The 16,309-nt window shown below is 38.1% G+C and overlaps 1 pseudogene; it reads right to left on the bottom strand.

Annotated features, from left to right (window-relative positions):
* Positions 1-8,324: 8,324 nt before the first annotated feature.
* The window catches only part of LOC111814066, a 20,517-nt pseudogene continuing 12,532 nt past the window's right edge, over positions 8,325-16,309 (bottom strand).

Genomic DNA, 16,309 nt, shown 5'->3' on the forward strand with positions numbered 1-16,309 from the left:
CCATGCTTATTATCTGACCATAATGCAATAAAATAAGAAACTAATGGCAGAATAAAGCACAAAAAAATACATAAACACATGGAAATTAAATAACAGCCTCTTGAACAACCAGTGGGTCACACTTGAAATTAAAGATGAAATTAAACATTATCAAAAATCAAATGAAAATGAAAATACAACTTACTGGAACCTGTGGGATGCAATGAACGTCCTAAGAGGGAAATTTTATACCATCAAATTCTCACATCAGAAAAACAGAACAAGGAAAAAGCAAAACACAACAAAAAACCAACCTAACGTTGTACCTTAAGTTCCTAGAAAAAGAAGAGCAGATCAAGCTCAAAGTGCAGATAAGGGAATAAATTATAAAGATCAGAGCAGAAATTAATGCAATTGAGACTAGGAAGACAAGACAAGGAATTCATGAATCAAAGAGTTGGTTCTTTGAAAGAATAAATAAAATATTTTTGTTGATTTTATTGGGAAACAAATAGCAATGAGACAGTTTCAAAACAGGTTAGTAGGACACTTACAATAATTAATACATTGCATATCGTTGTCTTCATAGTAGTTAACCATAGTACAACATGCAGACATGATATTCTGTCCAAACACTATTAGTATAAATTTTTCTTCTCATTGAATTAAGAGAAAGTAGCTATATATCTATCCTAACTACTTTGTATATATAGATACAAAATGGTCCTTCATTTATATTCCCCTTTTTTTTCAGTTTTGTCAGAGATGGGTATTCCATTGCCATTGAAATATTTTAGGTGCTTGAATTCAGCAAAATAATCCAATGTAGACCAGTAGGCCATAATAGTAGTGGGTTATCCATAGGACTGGCAATGTCAGAAATTGTTGACTTGAGCCTTTTACAGCTTAGCATATTAATATGGCTTTACTCTTTATACCTCATGCTTATACTTTTCTGTTGGATGGTTAAGATCAAGTTAAAACAAGACCTATATAACAAGAAATGTAACTTTTGTATATGACAAGGTCAATCAAATCCCCTCAGGATAGGCCGGGGAGATAGTTCAGCAGAATACGCACTTGCCTGGCAAGCGCAAGGGCCTGAGTTCAATCCTTGGTTTGGCAAAAAAACAAAAAACAAAAACTCCCCTCAGTATTTACCCTGAAACCTGTACCACAGCCTGTAGATCTTTTGTCAGTGTCAGCCAATGTGGATGAGTCATGCCCATTGCTTGACCAATTTGCTCTCTGTGAAAGCCTGAGAGAATATTTTCTCTCCATGTGACTCTCCTTAGGCATACTCTACATTGTTGATCACTTTCCTCTGTGGCCCCACAATCTCCTTGATCAGAAAATTTGGGACACAACTGAGATGCAGGATGTTATAGCATAGGTTCTCTTATGTCCTGAGTCCTCACTGACCTTGTATGACTAGGGCCAAAATGTTGGCTATCCTTGTAGCCCTTCTTTTTCTCTAATGTTTGGTCTGCAAACTTAGGTTGTTAACCCTCCAGAAGAAAAACTTAATGATATTATTACCCTATAACATAGGCATTTGAGCTTAACCCCACACTCTGTCTGAATGTGAAACATCTTAGACATAACATGGAACAGGTATTTTCCATGAAGTATTGATATGTTAAACTTTAAATCACTACAGAATGTGAAAAAAAATTTAAGAAAATAGGAATAAACAATTACATATTTTTATACAGAAATTCAGAAATCTAACCATATACAGCATTGTAGCAGGACAGTCCTATGACATTTTTTCTTGTCTCTTGTTTTCATTTATTACCCTTTTTTAAACAAACATTTACTTGAGAGACTGTATAGCAGTAATTGATATGATATTAGAAGTAGTATGTATTTAGAAGTCCAGAATGACAGCATTACAAGCATGGCCCTAGTATTATATATTACTATCTTCAATGCAGTTACTTAGTTCACAGGTATCAGCATATATAGTTAGTCAGGTTGAGAATCCTATCAATTAACTGCTAGTTTCAAAAACCTGCTGAAGATTTTCAGGATCATTGCCTGAAGGATCTTGTGCTTATAAATGTATGGTTTTGCCACTATCATGTTTCCTAGCTTTTCTTCTTGCCCTCTCTACATTATTTAATTTTTAAGTTCTCACTTTCCTTTTAATTGTGTTATAACTTTCTATTTTTATTTCTTCTTTTGAGTTCTTATATTAGGGAGACTATATGATATTTACACATGTGGGTCTGGTTTATTTCACTTATGAGTATATCTTCCAGCTGGATGGTTAAGACCAAGATAAAGCAAGACCTATATAGCAAGAAATGTAACTTTTGTATCTGACAAGGCCAGTCAAATCCCCACAGGATTTATCCTGAAACCCTGTACCTCAGTTCGTAGATCCTTTGTGAGTGTCAGTCATGTGGATGAGTCATGGCCATTGCTTCACCAATTTGCTCTCTGTGAAAGCCTAAGGAAATGTTTTCTCTCCATGTGACTCTCCTTAGGCACACTCTATATCATTGATCACTTTCCTCTGTGGTAGGGCCTGCTTCTTGACTCTATAATTTTATTGAGTCTAAGCTCAGTTGCAAAGAGAAATCAACTTTTATTATTTTTAAGTCCTCCATTTAAAACTTTCAGCTTTGTAAAATATAACCCAAAGGTAACATTTTAGGGCTAGATGTTGGATAACTCCTAGTCTTTTAAGATGCACTTCACATCTTCCAGATCTCTCTTGTGCACTTCTAAAAAAGAGATGAAATGGAGAGAATGAAGATAGGATTATTTTAAGTCCTCTACTCAGGATTAGGCATGACTATTCTCCTAGTGGACAATGCTTGCCTACTTCCCTTGAGGTTTGATAATGCTTATCTTAGTTACTTTTCTTATTTCTGGGACACAATACCTAATACCTTTAAGTTAAAGGAATAAAGAACTTTTTTAGGTAACAATTTGTAGAAGTTCAATCCATAGTTAGCTGGCCCCACAGCTGAGTAGCAGAGTAGCGGGGCATGACAGAGGAGAAATAGTCCATCACAGTGTAGGCAGGATGCAGCTAGCAAGGCAGCAGCAGTGAAACAAGTCATCATTTCTCTTTTATCTCATACAGTCTGTAAGTCTTTTTGGTAGTATCATCCACACCTAGGGTGAGACTTTTTATTATCCACACCCAGAAGTATACTAAACCAATCAGGAGTCTAATTTAATGCCACACACTTTAATCCCAGTGTCACAAAATCTAGATCCAGCCCACTCTGGAAAGCTCCACTTTGAGTGCACGAGATTTGGGGGAACATCTAGATACAAGCCATAACAGTGTTAGTCAGTCCAAATGTTTCCAAGGTTAGGCAACAGGCCTGTTCTAATTTCCTTTTATGATTAAGAGTCCAGGTTTTATAGCCAATAACACAGAAATTTGTTTCCAGCACTCTTAGAGATTCTGAAATTATACAATTTTTTTTGCTTCTTCCAGAATAAGAAGGTAAAATAAAATCATACACAAGGGCTAGGTTTTATTCTAAATGTTACCTCTTGGGGATTTGGCTCAGAGGTAGAATGCTTGCCTAGCTAGCTGGAAGCCCTGGATTTGGTCCTCGGCACCAAAAACAAAAAATAAACCTCCTCTAAAAACCAATTATATCAAAAAATATAGTAAAATAAATATCACTCCTATGAATTTTTTAATAATTATGTTGAGAAACAAATAGCAATGAGACAGTTTCAAAACAGATTACTAGCAAAGTTTCAATAATTAATACATTGCATATTGTCTTAGTGTTTATTTATTATACAAGATGCAGACATGATATCCTGTCCACAAACCCTATTAGAATAAATCTCTCTCTTCAATGATCCAAGAGAATGCAGCTGTGTATCTATCTTAACTTTTTTTTTTTTTTTTTTTGGTGAAACCAGGGATTGAACTCAGACTCTTGCGATTGCTAGGGAAGCATTTATTCTACTGAGTCATCTCCCTGGCCCCAATCTTAACTATTGAACACACAGGTACAAAATCATCATTCATTTATATCCCCCTGTTCTGTTTAGTTTTGTCAGAGAAGGGTATTCCATTTTCATTTAACTATTGTAGGTGCCTGAATTCAGCAAAATATTCCAATATAGTCCAGTAGTCCATAATAGTAGTGGGTTTTCCATAAGACTGGCAATGACAGAAGATGTTGACGTGGCCAAGGGGATGGCTCAGTGAAACAAATGCTTGCCTGGCAAGCACAAAGGCCTGAATTCAATCCCTGGTTCTGCCAAAAAGAGAAAAAAAAAGAACTTGTTGATTTGAGCCTTTTTACAGCTCAGCATATTAATACGGCTTTACTTTTTATACTTTGCTGCTAGATGGTTAAGATCAAGATAAAGCAAGACCTATATAACAAGTAATATATCTTCTGTATCTGATAAGGTCAGTCAAATCCCCTCAGGATTTATCCTGAAACCCTGTACCTCAGTTTGTAGATCCTTTGTGAGTGTCAGCCATGTGGATGAGTCACGGCCAATGCTTGACCAATTTGCTCTCTGTGAAAGCCTGAGAGAATGTTTTCTCTCCATGTGACTCTCCTTAGGCACACTCTACATTGTCGATCACTTTCCTCTGTGGCCACTTGATCAGAAAATTTGGGAAACAACTGAGTTACTTGATGTTATAGTACATGATCTCCTATGTCCTGAGACTTCACGGACCTTGAAAGGCAAGGGCCAAAATACTGGGTATCTTTGTAGCCCTTATGTTTTTCTATGTTTTGGTCTGCAAACTTAGGTTGTTAACCCTCCAAAAGAAAAACTGAATGATATTATTGTCCTATAACATAGGCATTTGAGCTTAACATCACTATATGTGTGGATATGAAACATCTTAGGCATAACATGGAGCAGGTATTTTCCATCAAGTATTGATATGTTAAACTTTAAGTCCCTACAGAATATGAGGAAAAAAATTAAACCCCTATGATTTATACAACAGGAACTGAACTTATATAAATACCTCATGGAACATTTACAAGTTCTGGAGGTGCCCTTTTTTCCATAACTACAAAGCAGGTATCCCTAGGACTCAGAAAAAAATCAAAGCAGGAATGCTGCTTTTGCTACTTTGCTTTGATACACAGTCACTGATAAAACCCATGGTGTTCTTTAGGTGACCAGTGTAACAGCTATCTGGAGGAATATGGCTCCCTGGAAGACTTGTTCATGGTGCAGGCACTTCCTGGAAGGGTGTAGCAGGAAATATTTCTATCCTTCCCTTTCTTCACATCCTGATGGTGTTGCCTGGATAGTAGGAGGGGTTACCTGCTGGATTTGGGCCTTTGTCATGAATGGTGACTGTCTCAGTTACTTTTTACTCTTGCTGAGACAAAATACTAACACCCAAAATGAAGGAAGGAAAGGTTTTTTTACTATTTAACTCACAGTTTGTGGAGGTTTCAGTCCATAGTCCACTGGCTCCAAGGAAGATGGCAGCAGATCATGTTGGCAGAAAACAATGAAGAGCAGAGGAGAAGCAACAGCTGCGCAGTCCATCAAGACTCTTTCTTCTATGCTGACTGTGAAGACTGGTGCTCCACTGCAATGATTGAAGTGCCTCCAAAGTGGTGCAGCTGGACCAAAACTTCTCCAAGGAAGGGGGGGGCAGAAGCCTTCCTCAACTCCTTTATGTATCCTTTTTGTGCTGAGTCATTTTGGGGTGAGTTCTCCCAACCCTACAGTGGGACCCCCACATCTCAGGGTGTGGAATAAAAGAGTGGATCCAGCCAAGCTTCAGACATCTCAAATTGACACAACGTATCAACTACCACAGTAACCCACTAATGCAAGCATGATCTGTGTTCCTCTCCCATCAACATCATCATGCCCTCCAAAAACAGAGGGAGTGAGCTTTCCGTCCTTACTCCAGCAGTTAGAATACATGCATCCCTCTCTGACTAGGCTGGCAAAATACAAAGGCTGTGTGTCTTCCCTTTTCATCTGAACCAGCAAAATACAGAGGGAGTCAGTTCCTCTTTTGTATCAGGGCAAAAAAAAAACCCACCAATCATCCCCTGGGATGGGGCCTAGAAAACCTATGTTACTTAGCATTTATCCCCTTTGCTCCCATCTATTCCCATTACTTAATATCACAAAGTTATAAAATTTGAGTTTCCCAATCACACAGATGTGAACTCCAATTTGGAGAGTAACAAGATCGAGGAAGAAGGGGAATAAGTTTGCTTGTTTTCATTCCACTTAACTTTATTTCTTCTATCCTACCTCAAATTGACATGCCAAGAAGAAAGATCTTGGAAATCCTAAGGAAAGATTCTACCCTATGCACCATAGATCTCTGTATTGGCTAATTTATTGTGTCAGTTTGAGAAATTTAGAAGCTTAACTAAGGCAGATCAGCAATTCTAGGCCCTAGGGTATAGAGGGCCCTTCCTGGGGAGTCTAGGTACCTGGGTGGTATGAAGAGTGGAAGGCAGTGGTAGATCGGCTTCTATTCTTCAGGGGAGCTCCAGTCTTAGCCTTCAGCTTGGACATCATCTCCTGGCTTCTGGCGCAAACTCTTCAGTTTCCGCCTTTGATTCTTCAGCCTCCTGGCATATACTCTTTAGCATTCCATCACAAGCCCATCAGCCTTCTCCTACAGAGTTACATGGGACACTGCAGTGAGCTCCAGATCTTGGACTGAAACCTTCAGTCTCCAGTGTACAGACACCCTCTGCATGCTTCCTCGGTGGCTGGCCATCATAAGCCAGTCTTGTAATTTCTTATACATTTGCATATCTTGTGTTATATATGTTTGTCTAGTAAAACACTGACTGATAGTATCTCCACTAAGCCAAAGAAGTGACCAAGTTCTGGAGCAAATGGGGAGCTTGGATATCATGAGTGACAGAGAAGTGGAGAGGAGGACAAGGAGTCAAGCTTCAGCCCAGAAGGCGATTCACAATAAAAACAGAAGGAAGGGAATACTAGTGAAGAGCTCTAAACTTGTGCACTAGTGCACAGGAAAAGGCTGAGAATATTACAGTTTACACATACTAGGATTTCCAGAGACTAAGGTGACACAATTTTGCCCTGGTTGTGCACTTTCTTTTTTCTGCTTATGGCAAGAGTCTTATCCATTTAGGATCTCTGGGAGAAAAAAAAACATTGCTGACCACTTGAAAAACACAAGTTGAAATTCCACCTTACTTTAAAAGGAATGGTTGTCATAAAGAAATCAACCAATACCAAATGCTTGACAGCCTGTGTTTGGAGAGGTACGCATTTCCTCATGGTTGGTGGGAGTGGAAACTGATAAAAACACTATGGAAAACATTATGGAGATTCCTCAAAAAACTAAAAATAGAAATCTTATTTGACCCAGTTCTTCCCCCTCTGGTTATCTTCCCAAAAGAGTTAAAGACATCATATTACATTTATGTCTGCATACCCATGTTTACAGCAACACAATTCATAATAGCTAAATCATGGAAGTGGCCTATATGTCCATCAACAGATAAATGGTTAAAGAAAATGTGGTATTATATAAAGAATATTTATGCTTTACTGATATTTTTTCCTATTCTTGCTTTAGTGTCATTTCATAAATTTCTGGAAAGTCTCAAATATCCCTAGAATCATAGGGAAAACACAAAAGGGATCATTCAATGAACTGTATTTTCAGCCGGGGATGTTGCTCAATGGCACAAGAGCTTGCCTGGCAAGCACAAGGTCCTGACTTTGTTTTTGGTTTTTTGTATTTTTTTTAGGGAAGGATCTGCAGGGTGTTCAGGATCTCACTAGTAGATCAGACTCATAGTGATCTGCCTGTTTACAGCCTCCCAAGAGCTGGGATTACAGGCGCGCGCCACCACGCCAAGTCTCAATTGCCATTTCAGCGCACCCGGGAAGTAGGGCCAGCAAGGGTCCTGACTTTGATTCCCAATACCAAAACAAAACAAGCAAATAATAAAAATGTATTTTGATCTAAGTAATAAGTCTGTTGTAATTTTAATTTCTAATTTATGTAAAATAATTTCATTTATCTATGATAATCATTTTGATCTGATTAGACAACTATTTCTCTGATACTAGTGTTCAAAAATTGAATGAATTATATACTTATATTTAAATTAATGAATACCTATAGACAAAGTGACATTTATTAAAATAGAATATACAATTTATACTAAATTCAACTAAGATTGAGACATCTTTTCATCTGTAAATTTTAAATGCATACATGATTATTTTAAAACATTTATACAAAACTGAAATATGACATTCACATTAGATTGTGATGTTAAAATAAGAAACCTTTAATAGCTAGTAATCTACCATGTGGAAAACTCCAACAAAATGCAGGTATAATTCTTGTATAAATGTTAGTCATATAACACAGAGTGACATTTAGAAGCAAACATGATTCAAACAGCACATGCAGATTCTGGGTAAGTGAACACTCTGACATGTATTGCAAGTTGTGCTGGGTCTCCACAGCAACAGATTATTTCTTCACAAAAAGGGGACCTTACTGGAGGCACGTGGCAAATGCATGTCTTATATTTTAACATGGATCAGGAAGCCCTTAAATATGTGCTCACCAGGTACTTCTTATGGAATCCTAAAACTCCTGGTCACCTGTAGATATGCTTTTTATGCACTCAAATTTATAAGAATCCAGAATGAGTGACAAGTGATAGGAAAGCTGGTCTTCCCACGAGGCAGTGAGGCACTGATCCTTCCTTTGCTCTGACACCTTCAGCCTCAGCTGAATAATAAGTTATTCATAACTGCTTATGAACTGTAGACACAGCAGTGGGAAGGGTAGAAGGCAGTTTGTAGTTCCTGGATCGCATGTCCAATTAATAGTTAATTCCTTCTTCACTCATGACTTTCCATTTGGATTCATCATTAAAATCAGATATACAGGTTTCTATAACATCAGAATGCTGTCAATTTCCCAGGACTATTTGATGACTGAAAATATAGCCCATGTGGGTACAGCAGTTTGGGCTGCTCAGCAAGTGGAGTTTCATTGGGATGTACCTATGTCCTGATAAACTCTGCCATCAGTGTCACAAGCAATGACCCAGGCATGCTTTAGTCCTAACCCAAAGGTTTCCAGTGCATATCCAAGAAGAGAAAGGGCTGCAGAGTCCACCGCAGCTCCTGTTTACCTAAGATCACAGGGAATTGTTCATACCCAAGCACATTCATAAAACTTGTTGCCTTCCTTGGGGTATCCAGAAGCTGTCACCTTGAAACAGCTTCACAAATGAAGTTAATGGACTGGTAAGCCACAGCATGGATGGAACACCACCCTGGCTGCTCCTAGCACAGTTCCCCTGTGGAGGGTGGGATGGGGTTGGGGCTTGACACTGAATCAACCTGGTGGAAAGGAACCATGTCCTTATTTGTTTTAGTTTTCCTAATCTGAGCATCGTTTTTAGGGATTTTTAAAATCTATTGCTTTTTTTCCCTTTTCTTTTCCTCCTTCTTTTTCTCATCACCATGTTCTGGGGATTGAGTACCCTTCCTTTGGCCTCTGCACCTCTACTAATCTTTTCAGTCTTTTTATTTATTTATTTGGTACAGGACTAGATACTGTAGACAAAACATGATGGATTAATCCATTGGATCAATATGGACACTATAGACAAAGTAACCAAAGCAACACAGTACATTGCTAATATTATAGACTTCTGAGAAGATTTGTACATTAAATCAACACAATGGATACTTTAGTTTTGCTCCTCTTAAATACTTCTCTTATTTTCACTTTCTCTATAATTTCTTCCTCTTTTGGCCCTCTTTCTTTTGTCTCTGTTTTCTGGCTACTACTTTTTGTTAGGTTTTTCCAGTGTGGCACAAAAGCAGAAGTAAAAAAAGGGAGGGGGTATTTTATTGTCATTGAGGACAAGGAGAGGACCACAGGTAGATGGGAGGGATCCTCTGGCCTGACACAAAGGGGATCTGGAGCTTTTATGGACTTTTTCTAGGGGTGGAGTTTGAGGGGCAGTTTCAGTGACACCTAAGGACCTGACTAGGGTCTCTCTGTGGCACAGGAGAAGTAAAAGGAAGTTGTATTCAGGGCTGGAGTAGGGATGAAGGAGGAGGTGGTCTCTGGGGAGATAGGCTGTTATTTTTGGGATTCAGCCATGTTGAATCGGTGCCATATAATTTAGCAGTTTTACTTGGGCTGGAACATACTGTTTTTGTCTTACCTTTACCTATCCTACAGATATCTTTCCACTGTCCACTAAGATACCCTATAAGAGTTTTCTCTCCTCATACCAAAGTTTTAAAGTTTCTCTCTTGCACTCCCCCATCCTCATCTTTTGATACTTAACTCAGTAAAATAACTGCAGAATTGCTTTCTATCTTTAGAAAAAAAACAAAGTTGTCACATTTACTATATATTAGCTATAACTCAATACCTGGGTTACTTTAATATTTACATCATGTCCACTTTTTTTTGCAGGATTAAGGGTGATCAATAATCTTACTACATGTCAATATTTATTTTGTCTTGGGTAGGATTACTGTATCTGATTTGCTTAATATTAACAGGGTCATATGCTGATGGCTACCTCTCTGTAAGTCAATAGGTAGATTGCCTTTGTGACATTAGTGATACAGAGGAAAGGAACTCCCAACCTGAGAGATATCTGCTATGAGTTTGTGTTCTCTAAAAAAAATCAAAGAATGAATTTTAGGAGAATTTTTCTGTCCCAAGGGAGGGACAGAAGGAGACTTGAGTGGGTTGCCAATGAATCTACCTTTTCCAGAGATTTTTAATGGAGAAAATCCACAGAAGGTGAGGTGGGTCCAAGTTGGGAATCATGGGAAATGGTAAGGTGGGCATGAGGTGGGACAAAATTATGGTCAACCAGTAAGACTGTGAGTACAACTGCTTAGGTAAAATCAATTAAATCAGGATCAAATGGGGAAGAATGTCACATAGTAAGTGGGCATGAATACAGAACAGGAGCTTTTCCTGTAGGGAGTCAGATTAGTGATTCTTCCTGGCTTTTTTAAGGTGATTGATACCTATTTAGAATATCATTTCCTGGTATGCAGGTGCATTTGTTTCATGTTTTATCCTCAGGTGTGGCTCACAGCTGGAGTACCTGTCTCTCCCACAGTTGCAAGGTTTCTAGTCTTCCATACTGGCTCTTCAGAGGGCTCAGCTCTGTCTGACTGCCTACAATATTTCTATCTAATATTTCTGTCTTCTCAGTTGCCTATAATATTAGCAATATAGTAAGTTCTCTGTTTATGAACATTCTAGTTGCAAACTTTCACAGATATACTTTATAAGACTCAATTTGTCTGACCTCGTAGTCCCTGTACTTCTGGAAGAAGAGAAAGCATTCATAAGTTGGGGACTTACTGTATTTGAGAACATTCCCAGGGAACTTGGATGCTGGGCTAACTACACTGCATTCTGACCTCTAAAATTGAACAATGTGATGTCTTTGGGTGTTGCAAGGGATTACAGTTAAACTCACTCAAAATTACTGAAGAGCAACTAAAGAGATCTCTATATTGGAAACAAAGTTTTCAAAGTACAAGCACCCACAAACTTCAGCACAGAAAATAAGCACAAACAAAAACAATAGACCCAGAAGCAGAAAAAGCCAAAAAAATGACTCCCAAATCCCCTGAAGCCAATCCAGTGAACACTGAGGAGCAGAATAGCATAAACTATGTACCTAAACTAATTGAAAGGAGAGCAGAATATTTTGAAAGCAGCTCTAAGTAGTACCCAAAAGAGTTAGAGAAGATATAACTAAACAGATAAAGGAAGCAATAACTGAAAAGACCAATGAAAAGTTATATAAGTTAAAAAATACAAATCATGCAGGAGCAATTTACAAACAAATAAAATCCAAGAGATTAAATATCATATTGAAAGTATGAGCAGTAGAACTGACCAATATGAGGATAGAATCTCAGATCTAGAAGACAATGACACCTTCAAAGATGAAATACTAGTGTTAGGGATATAGCTCAGCAGCACAGAGCCTGCCTGACAAGCACAAGATCCTGAGTTCTATTCCCAGCACCAAAAAAGAAAGATGAAATACTCAGACACCTTAAAAAACCAAAAGGATAAAGAATAGATTTTAAACCTATTAGATAATACAAAGGAGACTAATCTAGGAATAAAGTGAATAAGTGGGAAAAAACAGAACATAACACAAATGGTATGAAAAACAGGTTCACTGAAATGGCAAAAAAATTTCCAAATATAATGAAAGAATAAACACGCAGGGAGATAAGTGAGGTAAGGGAGTTATATAGGAGTATGTAGAACACCAAATAGCCATGTTCAATAGGAAACATCTTTATGCCACATTAAACTTAAAATTTCAGAGGTACATTGCATAGATGAAATTTTAAAAGGTGCTAGAGAAAGACAATGATTATAGAGGCATACAGAAAAGCAAACCATAAGGATTATGGCAGACTTTGCCACACAATCTTCAAAGGTCAGGAGGGCTTGGACTGATATATTCCAAGCCCTAAAATATAACAACCCTTAATGCTTGCTTATGCATCTGGCAAAACTCTCCTTCTGATGGATAAATAAGGTATTTTCATTATACCATGAGCACCTCAAAAACTTCATGATGACTAAACTAGCGTGAAAAATTTTTAAGGATATTCTAAAAAGAGCCAATGAAAGCAACAAGGCCAATATGTCTAAAATAATGAATATATTTACCTCATGGGATGCAAAACAAGAAAGAGATAAGGAAATCAGCAACAGGAGAATAATCAACGACAGGAATAAATCAGTATCTCTTAGTAATAACTCTCACTGTGAATGGTCTCATTTCCCTAATCAAAAGACATAGGGTATCAGAATAGATCAAGAAAGAAAACATAACAATATGTAGGATACTGGGAAAATATTTAATTTTAAAAGTCCCCACAAATTAAAAATCAAAGGATGGGTCTGGAGACTATAGCTCAGTAGCATAGCACTTGCCTAGCAAGCATAAAATCTTGAGTTTTATTTCCAGTACAAAAAAAGAAAATCGAAGGATGGAAAACAATACTTCCTGAAACAGGAAGCAGTAAAAAAAGAGAAGTTATTATCTTAATTCCAGATAAAGTAGATTTCAAGCGGAGACTGATCAGAAGAGATAAAAGTTACTACATATTGGTTAAGGAAACAATTCAACAGTAAGAGTTAACAATTATAAATACAAAATCCACCACCAGAAATGTATGTATCAGGAAGAGAAAAACTTGTATAAGCATTTTAATTCTAAATTTATTGAGACATCATAACATTAAAGCAATTTATCTTTGGCCTCTAGGATTACAAGAGGTGCTCAAAGTAATCATCATTAGCTTTTAGACATTATCAATACAGTTAACCGCTGAAGTATGTGTAATTTTTTTGGGCAGACTCTGTATATATGACCCTAGCACTGGAGTACCAAACTTCATAAAACAAACACCAATAAACATGAAAAAGCACATAAACATCTCAATACACCACTTCCAAAAAAGAACAGATCAACTAGGAAAAAAATCAACAAATAAAAATCAGAGCTGAAAAACACTCAAGCAAATGAACCTAATAGGTATTTACAGAGCATACTACTTAACAACAGAGTATACATTCTTCTCAGTAGTACATGGGATTTTCTCAAAAATGCGCCAAATACTCACCCATTGAGCATGTTTAAGTACACAAACAAATTGAAATCATCCCATGGATGTGATCATATAATAATGCAGTGAGATTAGAAGTAAATGTCAAGAAACCACAGAGATTATGGAAACACATGAAAATTAATAAAATCCTCTTGAATAATCAATGAGTAACAGATGAAAGTAAAGAAGAATTTACAAAGTTGCTACAATCAAAAGATAATGCCAGTATGACATGTCAGAACTTATGGGATGCAAAGAAAGCAATCCTAAAAGTTTATAGCAGAAAATCCCCACATTAGAAAAACAGAATTTGATCAAATAACCTAATGATATACCTCAGGGCCTTAGGAAAACAAAAACAATTCAAACTCAAAGCTAGTACAATAGTTATTCAGAGACAACAATATGCAATGTATTAATTATTGTAGCTGTCCTATTAACCTGTTTTAAAACTGTTTCATTGCTATTTTATCTTTTTTCTCATTAAAATAAATTTAAAAAGCTAGTACAACTAGGAAATTACAAAGATAAGGGTGGAAATGAAGGAAATTGATAATGAAAAAATCAATGAACCAAAGACTTGATTCTTTGAAAGATTAAACAAAATAGAGAAATCCTTAGCCAATTTTACTTTAAGATGAAAAGAAAACACTCAAATTCAGGTGAAATCATAACTGATTCTGCCAAAATCTGGAAGATTATGGGTAATTGCTTTGTGAACCTGTACTTGAATAAGATGGAAAAGTCAGAATATATGGATAAATTCCGAGATACATGTGGACTACCAAAGCTGAACCAAGAAGATAAAAAATAAGTATGCCAAAGTCAGTGAAACTGAAGAAGTAATAAAAAAATGCTACCAACTAAAAAAAGCCCAGAGCCTAGTGGATTCACTGATAAATTTAACAAGAACTTACAGAAGCTCTTGTTACTTCTCAGATTCTTTAAAGAAATTGAAAGAGAAGCAATACTCCCAAAATTATTCCTGAAAACAGGCATTATCTTGATTCCAAATTCAGAAAAACAACCAAAAAAAGAGAAGTATGGGCCAATCCCTTTAATAAACATAGATGCAAAAAATCTTCAATATGATATAGTGGTATCAAATAAATTGGACAAGAATAGGAATAAATTTCCCCATAATGGAGATCCAGTCCTAGCCCAGGCAACGTGAGTGTGTGGGAGAGCTTCCAGCTACCACGACCCAGCGGGACCTGCTGTCCAAGCCCAAGCATAGCATCGGTGGGTGAGACCCTCTTCCACCCCCTTGGGACCCACCACCACCACTCCGCAGCACCCCCAACCCCACCCGACCTGCCTAGTGAGAATTTCTGCTGCATTCTGGGATCCCCAGATCCAGTCCTAGCCCAGGCCCCATGAGTGTGTGGGAGAGCTTCCAGCTACCATGACCCAGTGGAACCTGCTGGTACAAGCCCAGGTGCAGCATGGGTGAGACCCTGTTCCACCCCCTAGGGACACCCCCCACGACTCCGCAGCACCCCCCACCTGCCTATAGGAATTTATGCCCCATTCCGGGAACCCCCAGATCCAGTCCTAGTCCAGGCCCAATGAGTGTGTGGGATAGCTTCCCACTTCCCTGCACATACAGGACCTGCTGATGCAAGCCCAGGCACAACATGGGTGAGATCCTCTTCCACCCCCTTGGGACACCCCCATCACTCCTCAGCACCCCACCTCACCCTGCCCACCTAGTGAGAATTTCTGCTGCATTCTGGGGACCCCCAGATCCAGTCCTGGCCCAGGCTCGGGGAGTGTATGGGAGAGCTTCCTCTACCCGCTACTCACACTTGTCCCTTCCAGGCTCAGCTCAGGCCTGGAATACAGGCCTGAGGTGAAACCCTGCAGCTGCAATCCCTGAAGAGAGAGTAGGGGAAAGAACTACCCAGCTAGTCCAGGAGCAGAATCTCTTGCCAGAGGGGCACAACAGGTTCACTACCAAGGGAAGCAGCAGGAAGGAGCTGAGCACAGCAGCCAGACCCAAGCCAGGCACAGCTGGATAAATCCAACTTTTGTAGATTTGCACCTGAACTTCAGTAGGTGCTAAGGTTATAACTGCACCAAAGCTCTACAACAAAGGTCAGAAGACAATGCTACACAAAATGACAACGAGAAGGAGCAAAATGCAATCTCAGACCCCATCCCACCCATAACAAGTGCAGAGGACCCTTTACACAGAACAAATTGTGAATCACACAGCTGAAATCAATGAATCAATGGCTTCTAAAATAAAGAAACAACTGCAGAAAGGTATAGAGGAATTCAGATTGGAAATAAAAAAGGATTTCCTGAATTAATAGCATATACAATAAAGAATCAAATGCAGAATCATATGGAAGAAATCCAATGCCCACCAAAAACAAGTGCAGAGGAAACCAGCTCAGCAGAAATGTATGAATTAATAGCATTGAAAGAAAAAAGCAGCAGCAGAAAGTTATAGAGGAATTCAGAGTAGAATTCTTTCTGAAATACAAAAAGAATTCTCTGAATTCATAGCATCTGAAGTAAACAATCAACTACAGAAACATAGGGAGAAAACCAAATATGAAAAAACACTACATTAAAAGAATGAATAACTGCTTCTAAAGAAGACATTGATTAAAAAAATAGAGGAGATTAGAAAAATGAAGGATTCAATGAATGAGCAATACAGGAAAGAAATAGATCACATGAA

Source organism: Octodon degus, unplaced genomic scaffold (genome assembly GCF_000260255.1).
Source record: "Octodon degus isolate 3935 unplaced genomic scaffold, OctDeg1.0 scaffold00263, whole genome shotgun sequence".
NCBI lineage: Eukaryota > Metazoa > Chordata > Mammalia > Rodentia > Octodontidae > Octodon > Octodon degus.